General features: G+C 39.1%; 1 pseudogene; it reads right to left on the bottom strand.

Annotated features, from left to right (window-relative positions):
• Nucleotides 1–1,706: 1,706 nt before the first annotated feature.
• LOC117615634 lies at nt 1,707–14,738 on the bottom strand (annotated as a pseudogene).
• Between the last annotated feature and the right edge of the window lie 1,530 nt (nt 14,739–16,268).

The following is a 16,268-nucleotide window of genomic DNA, read 5'->3' as shown; positions in this document are numbered from 1 at the left end:
AGGCTAGCACAATTATTCAAAACATGAAATCAAATAAACTTTGAAAAATAATGTCAACACTTATTTAACATTTCAAGTTAATCCCACCATGAAGTCAATCATTTATAATTAGCGAGAAAACTTTTCACATGTTTCCTTTGGTGTAAAGTGGACCAACACGATTGAGTGGCATTAGCTAAATTCCAATCACACCAACATTTTTCTATCTCAAGAGTTGTCAAACTCCCTTGCAAGAAACAAACAAAGGTTTTCTTTTGCTTTTTCTTTTTACTCTTTTATTTTTTTATTTTTATCTTTTCAAAATATGGGTTGTGCAATGTCTAGCTTCATTAAGCCTTCTGATTAACCCATGTAGTGAGTGTTAGGCCAGTGAGTCTCAAACCACAAAGGCTTTAAGGCATTAGGTGTAGAGACATTCCTAAGAGCTTACTAACTCGAGTTAAAAATGCTATGACGCTAAACTAGCCACACAAAATTATTCATACCCAAAACTTCATCGTTTGGTGCGAACACTCACTGCTAATTAGGCAAGAGGTCCGGTTACTCAGTGCTCGTTTGGCATTGCTTATTTGGGGTAATAAGTGATTTTAAAAAAAAATTGGGAAGCCCAGCCCATTTGGTAAACTATGAGAAAATCACTTATTGTTTGAAATTGATGTGAGAGAAAACTATAAGGAAAAGCAGCTAATGAGGTGCTTTCATTTTCTGATTATGTAAGAATCAGTTTTGAAGAGGCGCTAAGTTTAATGATTATGTGACAATCATTTTGAGTATACGAGAATCAGTACCAACAACACTTTTAACAAAAAGTTTACCAAACGTCAAATTGCTTTTTCTCACAGCAAATCTGACAGCGATTATTTTCACAACACAGCAATGTCAAACTGGCCCTAAGTAAAAGCTTGAATAAAACACTATTATTTCATGAAATTTTTATTTATTTATTTATTTTTGAACCAAGATCAGTCAAAAGCGAGGTCGTCCAAGTTTACCAAAGATAAAAGATTAAACACAATTGATTTTTAATTTTATACCCCACAAAAAATGTTAGTGTGCTTGTGTAAATTGTTAAGGTATAACTCATAAATCATCCACTAACTAGAAATAAATGAAAAAGACTCAAAAGTGGGATAATTACCATATCATTCATATGTTCTTAATCCTAAAATCATTCATGAATATCAAATAAATCTAACTACAATGCATTCTTGTCAGAGAGAGCCTATGAAAAACAAACAACACAGTGCACTAACCTCATAAAAACATAATGAAAACAAATTTTTTTTTTTAACGTTTTCTTTTTACACTTTTCAGTTTTTTTTTTATTATATAAATTTTTTGAAAGGGAAAAGATTGATGAAAACAAACAAAGTAAAAAAAAATAAAAAAATAAAACCAAAAACAAAGAAAAAACGAAAGGAAAACTAACATGTCGTAACAAGAAAATAATATAATAAACACATCTTCTCTACCCCCATCCAAAGACTGACATTGTCCTCAATGTTTAAACATATAAGCATAACAAAAAGAAAAAGGTAGCTTTACTTGAGAATTGACATCCAAAGTGAAAGCTTGCAACTTGTTAGTGTACTTAAAAAACAAAAAAAACAAAATTGAAATGTTGAAATTTTTTTTTTCTAAGTGAACATAAAATTCCAAACTAATTATATACAACAGATGGACTAAGGGAAGTCCAATGAATCCTGCTAAACAGGATCATTCAAAGAAACTATCTCAATCTTCAAGAAATATCTTCCAAAGTAAGGTTTAACCCGTTGGCCATTACCCTTTAAAATATTTCCATTCTTGGGATCCTCAACTTCAACTGTCCCATATAGGAAAACTCTTTTAACAATGAAAGGAAATGTCCATTTAGTACTTAATTTTCTAGGAAACAAATAAAGTCTAGAATTATACAAAAGAACAAGTTGAGAAGGATCAAAATTTTTCCTCAAAATATTTTTATCATGAAAAACTTTAATACGTTCTTTATAAATTCTTGGGTTCTCATATGCATCATTCCTAATTTCCTCAAGTTCATTCAGTTGAAATTTAAGGTACCTGCATCTCCAAGGCTGAAGTTAAACAATTTGATAGCCCAATATGCTTTATGTTCTAATTCAACATGTTAATGACAAGGTTTACCATAAAATAACCTGCATAGGGACATACCAAGAGGTGATTTACATGCAGTATGGTATACCCACAAAGCATCAGTTAGTCTTAATGACCAATCCTTCGGCGTTGGATTCACTGTCTTTTCCAAAATTTGCTTCATTTCCCTGTTTATGGGTGGTATGGGGTGGAAATCTTGTGGGTTATCCCATATTTTTTCATCAGAGCTTCAAATGGCCAGTCTCAAAAATGTGATCCTCCATCACTAATGATCGCTCTAGGAATACCAAACCTGGACAATACATTTTCTTTCAAAACTTTCAAAAGAGTCTTATGATAAATCTTCCGACATGGTATGGCCTCAATCCATTTTGGAACATAGTCCATATCAACAAGGATATATATATATATATATATATATATTTTTAAAAAAAATATGGGGGAAAAAACCCCATAAAATCAATGCTCCAACAATAAAAAATTTCAATGATTAAAATTGGGTTAAGAGGCATCATATTACATTGAGTGATTTTTTTTAACTTTTGACAACTTGGACAAGTTTTGCAAAATTCATACACATCTTTGAAAAGTCAATGCCAATAAAAACCACATTGAAGAATTTTGGCTAAAGTCTTTTCGGAAGAAAAGTGACCTCCACAAGCCTTATAATGACAAAAAGAGATGACACTAAATATTTCATCATTAAGAACACATCTACGGATTACTTGGTCGAGACAATATTTGAAGATATACGGGTCATCCCAAAAGAATTATCTCACCTCAACCATAAATTTGTTTTTCGCTTATGAGGTCCAATGAGGTGGGATAAGAACTGTAGCAAGAAAATTCACAATGTTAGCAAACCATGGCAATTTAGAAACACCAAACAATTATTCATCAGGAAATGAGTCTTTTATAGGTAAATGTTCAAAAGGCTCCTCAAAAGATATCCTAGAAAGATGATTTGCAACAACATTCTCCACTTCTTTCTTGTCCTTGATTGTAAGATCAAATTCTTGGAGAAGCAAAATCCATATAATCAATCGTGCTTTGGCTTCCTTCTTTGTTAACAAATACTTCAAGGGCGAATAATCTGTAAAAACAAAAATTTGTGAGCCTAAAATATATGATCTAAACTTTTCCAATGCAAAAACCACGTTAAGCAATTCTTTTTCAGTTGTAGTGTAATTTTTCTGTGCACTATTCAAAATTCTACTTGCATAGGAGATAACAACAGGCTTCTTGCCTGTAACAACATGCCTCTTGTCTTTTCTTTGGTCTAGCACTGCTTCAATAGTATCATCACTAGCATCACACATTATTTCAAAGGGCATGGACCAATCTGGGGGTTGCATTATAGGAGTTGATGTTAGCATTTTAATTAACTTCTCAAATGCTTCTTGACATGCATAAGTCCAATCAAATTTAGCATCTTTTTCCAAGAGATTATTCAATGGCCTTGCAATTGCACTAAAATTTGGTATGAATCTCCAGTAGAAACCTGCATGTCCCAAAAAAGATCCAACATCTTTAACAGTTTTAGGAATAGACAAATTAGCAATTAAATCAATTTTTGAACTATCCACTTCAATTCCTTTGTGAGAAACAATGTGTCCAAGCACTATGCCAGATGTGACCATGAATTGGCATTTCTCCTTGTTAAGCACTCCTTGCACCTAATAAGAACATTCTCCAAGTTAGATAAACAATCAGAAAATGAATCATGAAACATAGTAATAACATTCATGAAAACTTCTAAATATTTTTCTACCATGTCACTAGATATACTTATCATGCAACGTTGGAATGTAGCGGGTGCATTGCAAAGACCAAAAGGCATTTTTCTAAAAGTGAAAGTTCCAAATGGGCAAGTAAAAGTTATTTTTTCTTGATCTTCCAATAAAATCTCAATTTGATAATACCCTAAATCACCATCTAAAAAACAATAATACATATGCCCTAGAACTCTTTCCAAAATTTAGTTAAGAAATGGTAAAGGAAAATGATCATTTCTTGCGACTGAGTTCAATTTGTGGTAATCAATACACATTCTCCATCAAGTAGTAACCCTAGTTGGTACCATTTCTCCATTATCATTTTCAACTACTATGACTCCTGATTTCTTAGGAACAACTTGTGTAGGACTTACCCAGCTATCAGAAATTGGATATATGATACATGCATCCCTAAGTTTAAGTACTTCTTTTTGAACAACTTATTTCATTGTTGGGTTAAGTCTACGTTGAGCCTGCCTAACTGGTTTATCATATTCTTCAAGAAAAATTTGGTGTGTGCCAACCAAAGGACTAATGACAGGACCCGATCCCAATTCCGCTTTGGAATTCGAACCAAGCCCTATGCGTGTCCGACATCTGGCAACTGTCGGGCACAAATGACCATTTTACCCTTCCTGCTACAGTTACTAGGAAAACTTTCCTTGGACTTCTGTCGAAAATTCGGCAGAGTCTCCCCTGTATTTTGACCAAACCCAAATTTTTTTTCCACCTGTCAACAATCAAATAAATCCACACCAACTGCCAGAATAGAATAACCAAGTATCCACCAGCTCCAGTTTTCCACTAAAACTAGATATTAGAGCATTTTCTAAAGTTTACAGGGTTTTAAGGGCTTTTTCACAAAACTCTACCTTACTTGGTGGCGCGGAAGCTATGAATGGCCCGGTGGTGGATCCTGCGCACTTCTACGGCCTGGGGGCGAAAACAGGTTGAAAATGTGAGTGGACCAAACATAAGATTCTCGAAAATAGTTTATAATCATAATAACCCCCATAGTAAAAATAACTTGATAAGTAAAGCTAAAGTTCACCTGTATTTAATATAGGGTCTTCATCTAAATATATATGTATATATATATAATCGTCTGTATATATAAATTTGTAAAACAGAACAATTATATGGAGATATAAATATGCACAAATAATGAGAAAACTGATATAAAATGATAGAAATTGATAGCTGCATAAAAGCGCTCAAAATCCTATAAAACTACCACCTAATTGTACCCTTGTCAATCCGTCAATTCCCTTGGCAGGTCTCGGGCGACACGCAGTCTATCCGAGCAGCAAACTGGCGAAATCAGGGGACTATGGTCAGCCTGATCTGCCAGCAGGTCTCGATGACACCAAGTCAGCCTGATCCGCAATCTTGGCAGGTCTCGGGGACACAGAGTCAGCCGAGCCGCAAATCCTGGCAGGTCTCGGGACACCAAGTCTGCCGAGCCGCAAATTCTGGCACTCACGGTCCGAGCGTCCCCGAAACTCGTGAGGCAAAGTCAAGTGCACTGACTGAACTGTAAACAGACTGAATGTCCGTAGACATCGGTCCGTCTGAGGGTAATTACCAAATAAAAGGTGGGTACATGGTGGTTCTAAAATAACTACTTCAGAAAAACCTGATAATTCTCCGTAATCTGATAAATCTGATAAATCTGAGTTAAGCTACAAATTTTGTATCACAAATCTCAAGTCTGCTGCTCAACTGAATAATATAAAAGTAAAGACATTTTACGTTACAATTCACGGTCGGAACACATGCAATAATACTTATTCAAGATCAAATACTGGAATCTATAAACCTGTGGTTCTGTCGGTCTTCGGTGCCTGATTACCCATAAAGATTAAATTAATAAACTGCTCAATAAAAGAATTTAAATTAAACACCCTGCCCCCGGCTCCTAGAAATGGGTAAACTTATTCCAAATTATTCCTATGCCCACTTTAGCTTTTCAGATAGTTAAAACGGTCGTGGAAGAGCCGAAGCCTTACCAAGCGATCAACCACCAGACCGTGGGGTCCACGATCTCCGATAGCCAATTCGGGCTTCTTTGAAGGTTCCTCATAGAGAAGGAACCATGTTCCGCGAGTTTGGTCCGAAACGGACAATCGGATTAGCCAAAATCGCGTTATCGCTTAAAATCCAAACCCTAACCCCAGGGTTCGCGATTTCGGAGTATCCGGGACTCTGATTCGCAATCCGTCGAATCCTACACGATCCTGAAATCATGTAGACCGACATATCCAAAATTCAGTGCGAACCAACGATTTGACGACACTGCACCCAAGGATCGCGCGATATGAAAAATCCGTTCGGGGTCAAACGGACTCCGAATCGAGATCCGCAAAATCCTACGCGCTCGTGACGACACGAGGATCTCAAAACTGCCCAGAGTCACTCCACCACCCTTACCCACGCGCTGCCACAAGCGCGGGCAGATTCGGGTGTCCAAAGCGATTTTGGGTTGCCGAAAAATCTCGGAACCAAGACTCCAAACTCCTATCCTAGGTAAAACACCCCATTTGGAGTCACTTTTGTTCTTGGACATACCCCAAAAAGTGACCGGAAACGGCCGATCACAGCGGCCGAAGTTTTGGCCAATTTTCAAATCGAAAATTGAACGTTCTAGAGTTGAAATCGATCGAAATCCATACATCCATCAGCTAGAACACGAAAAATAGCTAAGAAACCATACCTTACTCGATCGATTTGGTGGAGAATTGAGGAAGAACGAGGAGTTCAAAGTTCAAACTGGAAAATCGGCAAAAATGGCAGATTCCGGCGAGCTCCGGCCACGGCAACTGCGGCGACGGGTCAGGAAATGACGGCGGTCGAGTGGTGGTTCGTTTGGCACCGGTCTCGGAGATCGGCTCCAAGTGTGGCGGCAGTGGTGACGGCAAGAAGGAGGAGAGGTCGCTGCTTGCGCGGGATCAGGAGGAGAGAGAGAGGAGAGAGAAATGAGGAGAGAGAAGGGAGGAAGGGATAAAAATCTTACTTTTTGACCAAATTACCATTTTGCCCTTTGCAGTATTTTGATCGTATTTTCTTCGTTACAACTCCGATTCGGGTCTACTCCATGTCTACGGACTCGTTTCGTTGTGCTCTACGCAACGGCGTAAGCGGAATTGCCAAATTCTTTGCCGATCAAAAAGTCAACTTTTTCCCTATTAAATAATGCGAGGGCAAAATCGTCTTTTTGCTAGAAGATATTAATCCTACTTTTTAGATATTTTGTTTCTTTTTAGATATTTTGTTTTGGGTTATTACAATCTACCCCCTTATAAAAATTTCGTCCTCGAAATTTACATCCCTATCATTCAAAGAAGGGGAAGGACTGCTCCTAGATCTGCAACTCAGGTTATTACACTGCATATTTTACTGAAAGCTAAGCACTTCCCATTCCAGAATTTGAACTGCTTATTTATCACACATTCTATAATCTCCTTGGGTCCGATATAGCTAGAATTTGGCTCCCTTGCTTCCTTAAATCTCACTTCACCTTCTTAAGGCGATAAATGTTGAAGAATACCCAACTGAAGATCTTTCTTCTAGTATCTGCATAACTTTTTGTCAATCTGGGGTCACTTGAGGCTTTTACCAGTTAATCCAATAGGTTTCTTTATTTCCTACAACACTTCCAGATACCAATAAACTTTGCTTTCTATTCCATCTTTATACTTGAGTGGTCTATACTATGTCTTGTATAAGGCATCTATTGGAAATATCTCAGTATAAATATCAATAGCAATTTCTAGATTTGTAATCCCAGGAAATCTGACAAATGTCACTTGAGACACACTCTCGAAATGGTATCTTTCACCCCATACACTCTGAAACTGCAGCATATAACATCTCAGCCGCTCTTTTAAAGTTTGGGTCATTCACTTAAATCGATCATCTATCAAAGGTGAATGGCAGTATTAGACTATAATTGAGTTCCAAAAGCTTCTTTGAACTAAGTTCAAACGGAACATAGCCTGGGATTCTCGATCTCAACAATAGAGATTAATACTCCATAAAGTCTGACGATCTTTTCTGTGAAAATCTTTGCTGATTTGTTCAAACTACACTTGGCTCTCACCGGCAGAACTTATATCGACTTGCTGAATCGCTCCTTAATTTCCTACACTCCATTATGCTTTCTCTGTGCTTAGGGAGGCTGAACATAAAATCCATCATAAGTTACTCCTACTTCCCTTCAGAAATCGGAAATAGTTGCAAGATTCCTGATGATTTTTGTTGCTCAGCTAACACTTGCTGACAAACTCTGCTGTTTCTTTCATCATAAGAAGTCACTAGTAAAATCTCCATTTGACACTTCACTCTTCATATCATATAGCTCAACCTTTACTCGTAGGACTCAAATCAAGATCCTGTAATTAATCTGCAAATATTCGAGTTCTTTGCACTGATCTTCCCTGAAGAGTGGCTATCAGTGTTTCCTGATTATCCATATTTAGCCTATTTTGAATTTCCTCAGTCCTACCATCACTGATAAATATTTCCTTCAGAGATAAACTACTGCTCCTAAATATTTCATATTGAGTGTATCTGTAACGGCATTAGTTTTGCCTAGGTGATGTTTGGTGGTATAGTCCTAATCTTTTATCAACTCTGACTATTCTCTTTACCTCAACTTTAGTTCTTCCTGCATGAATAAATATCGTAACCTTTGTGATCTGTAAAGATCTGGCATATCTCCTCACTACGGCCAATTTCTAAGACAAACACTACTGCGGCGGTTCATTACATGAATAGGATGCTTCGACCCAGGCTTCTTCAGTTGCCTAGACTCATAAGCGTTCACTGTAGCACACCAAGTTCTCACTAACCTCCTGAAATACTGAAAGCAAGCAGTGGTTGGCTTGTCCTTACGTTTAACATAACCCTCTTCACACTTATCTAATCACGCCAATTTAACTTCTTCCTTTGCCAAAGAGATGAGCGATGTCGCCATGGTGGATAACCCTTCCATATAGCGACAATAATAATTGGTTTACTTAGAAAACCCTGTACCTTAGTAGTACTGATCGGCCGTAACCAAATTTACTATTGCTTCAATCTTCTGAGGATCAACAAAATTATCCTCAGCAGAAATCATGTGTCCCAAGAAACTCACTCTACCAACCTAATATGGACACTTGCTGAGCTTGGCATAAAGTTACTTCCTTCTCAGAGTCCATAACCCAACGTTGAACTACTTCATATGTGCCTTCTGTCTCTTAGAATACACCAAATGTCATCTAGGCACACAGTCACGAAGCGATCTCACTACTGCCCAAACACTCTGTTCAAAGGGGGTCCAAAATACAACTGGTACATTCCTTAATTCTTTATATCATGACCAAGAACTCAGAGTGCCCATACCTCTGTTTTAGGTACATACTCCTTTCTAATTCGTAACTGAAGTTATCCAAACATCAGTTCACTTTTTAGAAAATCCCTTGGCACCCTTTAGCTTATTAACAATTCATTACCGTGAGACCATGGACATCTATCTCCGCACTATGATCTTGTTCAGCTATCTTGAGTCCATACATAACCTTATGATGACATCTCCTTCCTTAAATAACACTAGAACACTTCAATAAGAAAAACTAGGCTGAATGAACCTCTTCACTATCAATTCTTGCAATTGAGTCTTTAACTCCTTTAACTTGTTGGTGTCATTCTCTACTTTACCCAAGAAACAGGCTCCGTTCCTGGAGCGAACTCAAAAATAAACTTGATCTCCCGATGAGAAGGTAACTTTGAGGTACGGTATCTGGCCAAATCAATCCAACCCTAGGATGATCTCCAGTCAACCATGCCGAAGGGGATTCAATCTGTAACTGCAGTAAATAATGCACATGCTTCTTGCTGAGACATGTTATACCGTCTAACAGTGGCCCTGAAACGGCCACTACATCCCCTCGGCCGACTGCTGCCTCAACTAGTCACACTGATCTGGGCCCATCACCAAACAGAGCCTCCATACTTGCGGCCATTCGGTGATTGAAAACCGTAATCACCACTGTAGTTACCTCTCTTAAATTCTTCCTGATCAGTATTACCTATATCCAAATACTGTGCACAGAGTGCACCCCATGGTCTGCCCATTATCTAGCTGGGGCAGACATCACCACGGCACCAAATTTAACTAACCACTAATTGAGTACAATACCTTGGATGAAGGCTTTTAACCTTATCGCAACCAGGTACTACCTCTTACTTTCCGATCTCTATTAATAGAAAACAGTACGTGAAACCTTTTTCTCGTATTCGGATCCAATCATTATCCCCTATCCAGTTGCAAAATTCCTTCATCCACACATTCGGTAGACTTGTGGGTAGTGCTGACTATCAAATGTGGCTCTAAAATGCTGGTCCCTTACGAGTCAAAGGATTCTGCTATCACTTCTTAACCAAATCCCACCAATACTCTACTCTTCTGTGGAGCAACCATGACCTCCATGACCTGCTCTATTCCTTCAATTTAATCCTCTTTTACTATTAGGTACCACCATTATCCCAATTTATAGCCCTCAATCCTTTTTACTTGATCCACCTATCTCACGGATGGATCTCTGGCTGGCTAAAGCCTGAGCTAACACCTCTAAGGTCTGCTGGACGTTTGGATCTTTTCGCCTACTAGGTACAGTAAATACGGCTCCTGACGAGCCTCTAACAAAAGATTACTCTACTGGTTCAGATACCGTTACAGTTCATGTCTGACTTGGGAATCTCATCCCCTTACGTCGGGATATTTGTCTAGTTTTCCTACTGACACCACCACCATTAGGGCCCAACTCAACAAGAAAACAAGGATGCACAGAGTGCGAAGTCTACAGGAAGTAAAACCTATGCTCTGATACCAAATTGACAGGACCCGATCCCAATTCCGCTTTGGAATTCGAACCAAGCCCTGTGTGTGTCCGATATCTGGCTACTGTCGGGCACAAATGACCATTTTACCCTTCCTGCTACAGTTACTAGGAAAACTTTCCTTGGACTTCTGTCGAAAATTCGGCAGAGTCTCCCCTGTATTTTGACCAAACCCAAATTTTTTTTCCACCTGTCAACAATCAAATAAATCCACACCAACTGCTAGAATAGAATAACCAAGTATCCACCAGCTCCATTTTTCCACTAAAACTAGATATCAGAGCATTTTCTAAAGTTTACAGGGTTTCAAGGGCTTTTCACAAAACTCTACCTTACTTGGTAGCGCGGAAGCTATGCATGGCCCGGTGGTGGATCCTGCGCACTTCTACGGCCTGGGGGCGAAAACAGGTTGAAAATGTGAGTGGACCAAACATAAGATTCTCGAAAACAGTTTATAATCATAATAACCCCCATAGTAAAAATAACTTGATAAGTAAAGCTAAAGTTCACCTGTATTTAATATAGGGTCTTCATCTAAATATATATGTATATATATATATATAATCGTATGTATATATAAATTCGTAAAACAGAACAATTATATGGAGATATAAATATGCACGAATAATGAGAAAATTGATATAAAATGATAGAAATTGATAGCTGCATAAAAGCGCTCAAAATCCTTTAAAACTACCACCTAATTGTACCCTTGTCAATCCGTCAATTCCCCTGGCAGGTCTTGGGCGACACGCAGTCTATCCAAGCCGCAAACTGGCGAAATCAGGGGACTATGGTCAGCTTGAATCGCCGGCAGGTCTCGATGACACCAAGTCGACTCGAGCCGCTCTGGCAAGATACAGGGGACCGCAGTCAGCCTGATCCGTAATCCTGGCAGGTCTCGGGGACACAGAGTCAGCCGAGCCGCAAATCCTGGCAGGTCTCGAGACACCAAGTCTGCCGAGCCGCAAATCCTGGCACTCACAGTTCGAACGTCCCCGAAACTCTTGAGGCAAAGTCAAGTGCACTGACTGAACTATAAACAGACTGGATGTCCGTAGACATCGGTCCGTCTGAGGGTAATCACCAAATAAAAGGTGGGTACATGGTGGTTCTAAAATAACTACTTCAGAAAAACCTGATAATTCTCTGTAATCTGATAAATCTGATAAATCTGAGTTAAGCTACAAATTTTGTATCACAAATCTCAAGTCTGCTGCTCAACTGAGTAATATAAAAGTAAAGACATTTTACGTTACAATTCACGGTCGGAACACATGCAATAATACTTATTCAAGATCAAATACTGGAATCTATTCACATAAACTCATTTATAAAAACTTATTTATATAAAATCAATATAAAATCATTTATGTAAATTCATTTATATAAATCGTTTATATAACTCATTTATATAAAATCCTTTATGAAAGAAAGTCCACTCACTGGTGGTCCGAGTTCGCTGGACCCTTCGAAGGTCCCTCCCGTGGTTCTGTCGGGCCTCGGTGCCTGATTACCCATAAAGATTAAATTAATAAACTGCTCAATAAAAGAATTTAAATTAAACACCCTGCCCCCGGCTCCTAGAAATGAGTATACTTATTCCAAATTATTCCTATGCCCACTTTAGCTTTTCAGATAGTTAAAACTGTCGTGGAAGACCCGAAGCTTTACCAAGCGATCAACCACTAGACCGGCCGATCCGGGACCCGTGGGGTCCACAATCTCCGATGGCCAATTTGGGCTTCTCTGAAGGTTCCTCATAGAGAAGGAACCATGTTCCGGGAGTTTGGTCCGAAACGGACGGTCGGATTCGCCAAAGTTGCGTTATCGCTTAAAATCCAAACCCTAACCCCAGGGTTCGGGATTTCGGAGTATACGGGACTCCGATTCGCAATCCGTCGAATCCTACACGATCCTGAAATCATGTAGACCGACATATCCAAAATTCAGTGCGAACCAACGATTTGACGACACTGCACCCAAGGATCGCGCGATATGGAAAATTCGTTCGGGGCTCAAACGGACTCCGAATCGAGATCCGCGAAACTGCCCAGAGTCACTCCACCACCCACGCCCACGCGCCGCCACACGCGCGGGCAGATTCGGGTGTCCAAAGCGATTTTGGGTTGCCAAAAAATCTCGGAACCAAGACTCCAAACTCCTATCCTATGTAAAACACCCCATTTGGAGTCACTTTTGTTCTTGGACATACCCCAAAAAGTGACCGAAAACAGCCGATCACGGGCGGCCGAAGTTTTGACTGATTTTCAAATCGAAAATCGAACGTTCTAGAGTTGAAATCGATCGAAACCCATACATCCATCAGCTAGAACACGAAAAATAGCTAAGAAATCATACCTTACTCGATCGATTTGGTGGAGAATTGAGGAAGAACGAGGAGCTCAAAGTTCAAACTGGAAAATCGACAAAAATGGCAGATTCCGGCGAGCTCCGGCCACAGCAACGGCGGCGACGGGTAGGGAAATGACGGCGGTCGAGTGGTGGTTCGTTTGGCACCGGTCTCGGAGATCAGCTCCAAGTGTGGCGGCCGTGGCGACGGCGAGAAGGAGGAGAGGTCGCTGCTTTCGCGGGATCGGGAGGAGAGAGAGAGAGAGGAGAGAGAAATGAGGAGGGAGAAGGGAGGAAGGGATAAAAATCTGACTTTTTGACCAAATTACCATTTTGCCCTTCGCGGGATTTTGATCGTATTTTCTTCGTTACAACTCCGATTCGGGTCTACTCCATGTCTACGGACTCGTTTCGCCGTGCCCTACGCAACGGCGTAAGCGGAATTGCCATATTCTTTCCCGATCAAAAAGTCAACTTTTTCCCTATTAAATAATGCTAGGGCAAAATCGTCTTTTTGCTAGAAGATATTAATCCTACTTTTTAGATATTTTGTTTCTTTTTAGATATTTTGTTTTGAGTTATTACAACTAATACCTTTAATATCATATAAAGTCCATCCCATAGCAGAGCTATGATCTTTCAAAACCTTAAGTAACATACTTTTATGCAGAAGTTCTAGTTTAGAAGATATTACCACAGGATAGGTCTCATCTTCTCCTAGAAAAACATATTTAAGTCCAGCAGGAAGAGGCTTCAATTCACATTTTGGGGCTTCTTCTCTTGATGATTTTGTCTCATCACTCACGGTTGGCAGCACTTCATGTTTTGGTACCCAATCATTATGTTCTTGTACCTGTGCAGAATCCAACAAAGAACAAAGAACAAAGAACAAAGAACAAAGATATTGTACTTCAAAATCTTGTGCAAAATGACAATCCCTATTTACCAAACAAATTTGCAATGAATCAGAAGGACACAAGGAATTAAAGCTATTTTGAACAATTGTCTCAATCATGTTAACTTCTTGGTCATTTTCATTGTTTCCAGGCTGCTTGCATATGTGAATATGTGGAGCTCCAATGTCACGTTCCCAAATGATAGTTGCGTGAGTCCATTCCTACAATTTATATGAGCATTAGATGTAGCAAGAAATGGTCTTCCAAGAATAACAGGAATTTGAGAACTAGAATGCACAACTGGTCCAGTATCCAAAACTATAAAATCAACTGAAAAATAAAATTTGTCTACCTGAACCAGCACATCTTCCACCATACTTATTGGGATTTTGACTGAACGATCAGCCAATTACAATGTGACTAAGGTGGGTTTTAATTCACCAAGACCCAATTGCTTATAAACCGAGTAACGCAATAAATTAACACTAGCACCCAAATTCATTAAAGCTTGTTCAATGCTAAAATTCCCAATAAGACGTGAAATTGTAGGACAACCTGTATCTTTGTACTTAGGTGAAGTATTAGTTTGAAGAATTACACTTATATTTTTAGTTAAAAATGTGGTCTTATCAATCTTGTGCTTTCTTTTGATAGTGCATAAATCCTTCAAAAAATTGAATATGACAGAATTTTGTTTAATAGCATCTAAAAGAGGCATATTGATTTTTACTTGTTTAAAAACCTCCAAAATTTCAAGACTTTTATTTTTCTTTATAGCCTTAAGTGCTTGTGAAAATGGGGTAGGAAAAGGGTACTCAAAGTTATTCTATAGGTAATTTCAGTATATGTTCTAATAAACTTGGTGATTGGTGAGACCAATAGTCTATGCGAACCTTGACCGTATAAGGGATGCAAGGTTAGTAGGACCAAAGTGTGTGAATTGAGTTTGAGATATGGAATAACACCATAAAAGATTGTAAGAGATGCTTATATTGATATGAACAAGATGATATAAGTGGTTTGTTGAGTATACACGAGTAAAGAAATTCTAAGTGGAAGGAAGAGTTGGTCAACTTTTCTTCCAAGAGAGTCCTCTATTTATAGGCATATTGCCAATGCGATCTGGTATGTCCTAGGGAGGCGAAGCCCACTAGACTGAACAACTAGGCTTTGGTAACCCATCGTGTCTGAGCAAAGGCCAATCAGAGGTCAACACATGGGTAGTCATGAGTGCCTTACGCGATATCCAAGGGCAATGGCTCTCTTAGTAATCCTTGACCTTTGTCAACACGTGATTGCAGAAGTGACTAAGCCAAGAGTTCGAGGTGGGTTGGACCTCCGTCTTTAAAGATTGGTGTTGTACTTGAAGTGGGCCAACGGTAACCAGGCATGTGGAGGTCCGTAATTCTTCGCGGCTAAGTCTCCTAGCTGAGGTGTCCCTTGGGGTGGTTGGCTAGGCATGCAGGGTGGAGCAACTCGAGGCATATGGTTTGATCGGTTGGGCACGTGGCTATGAGTGTAACATCCCGACCCAACTTTTAACCATTTAATTATCCATTTTTAATTAATTAATTTATTGAATTATGAAATTACAATTTTGCCCTCAATGGTAGGGTTATTTTGGTCACTTTTTAACCTGGAATGATTTTGGGTAAATGAATGCCACCGTTGCATAGAGTGCGTCGATACGAGTTTGTAGACACATAGTGGGCTCAAATCGGAGTTTTAACAAAAAAGTTTCTATCAATGGAAGTGTAGTGGCACAACCGTAAATATTTCGAAGTTGGATTTTTTTAAAACTCATATTCCTTTCTCTCTCTCTCTCTCTCTCTCTCTCTCTCTCTCTCTCTCTCTCGTGAAACAACCTAGTTTCAGCGGCCACCACCCAAGTTCGGCCACCGCCGGTCACAAGACTAGCACCAAAGTGACCAGCTCACTTCCCTTTCTCTATCCCGCCCCTCCCTCTCTTCGAAATTTATGGCACAATTTCTGGTTATTCTGGTCACCATTTTTGTCTATCCAGGTATGTTTTTTCATCCTTTCAATGTGATCTAGCTAATAGTTGGGTTGGTTAGGATTGATTTTGAAGTTTTGAAACTCGTTTGACGATTCAAAGATTTGGCTGGTTTTCGGCTCGAGTTTTCGACAAGTTTCAGTCACTTTTTGGCCTTGGCCCAAGAACAAAAGTTGCTCCATTAGTTGTCCTAATCACATAAGTATATGTATTATTGGGTGGTTTGAGAATTTT

Source organism: Prunus dulcis, chromosome 1 (genome assembly GCF_902201215.1).
Source record: "Prunus dulcis chromosome 1, ALMONDv2, whole genome shotgun sequence".
NCBI classification, from domain to species: domain Eukaryota; kingdom Viridiplantae; phylum Streptophyta; class Magnoliopsida; order Rosales; family Rosaceae; genus Prunus; species Prunus dulcis.
Note: the sequence above shows the minus strand (reverse complement) of the source record. Positions and strands in the feature narration are given on the sequence as shown.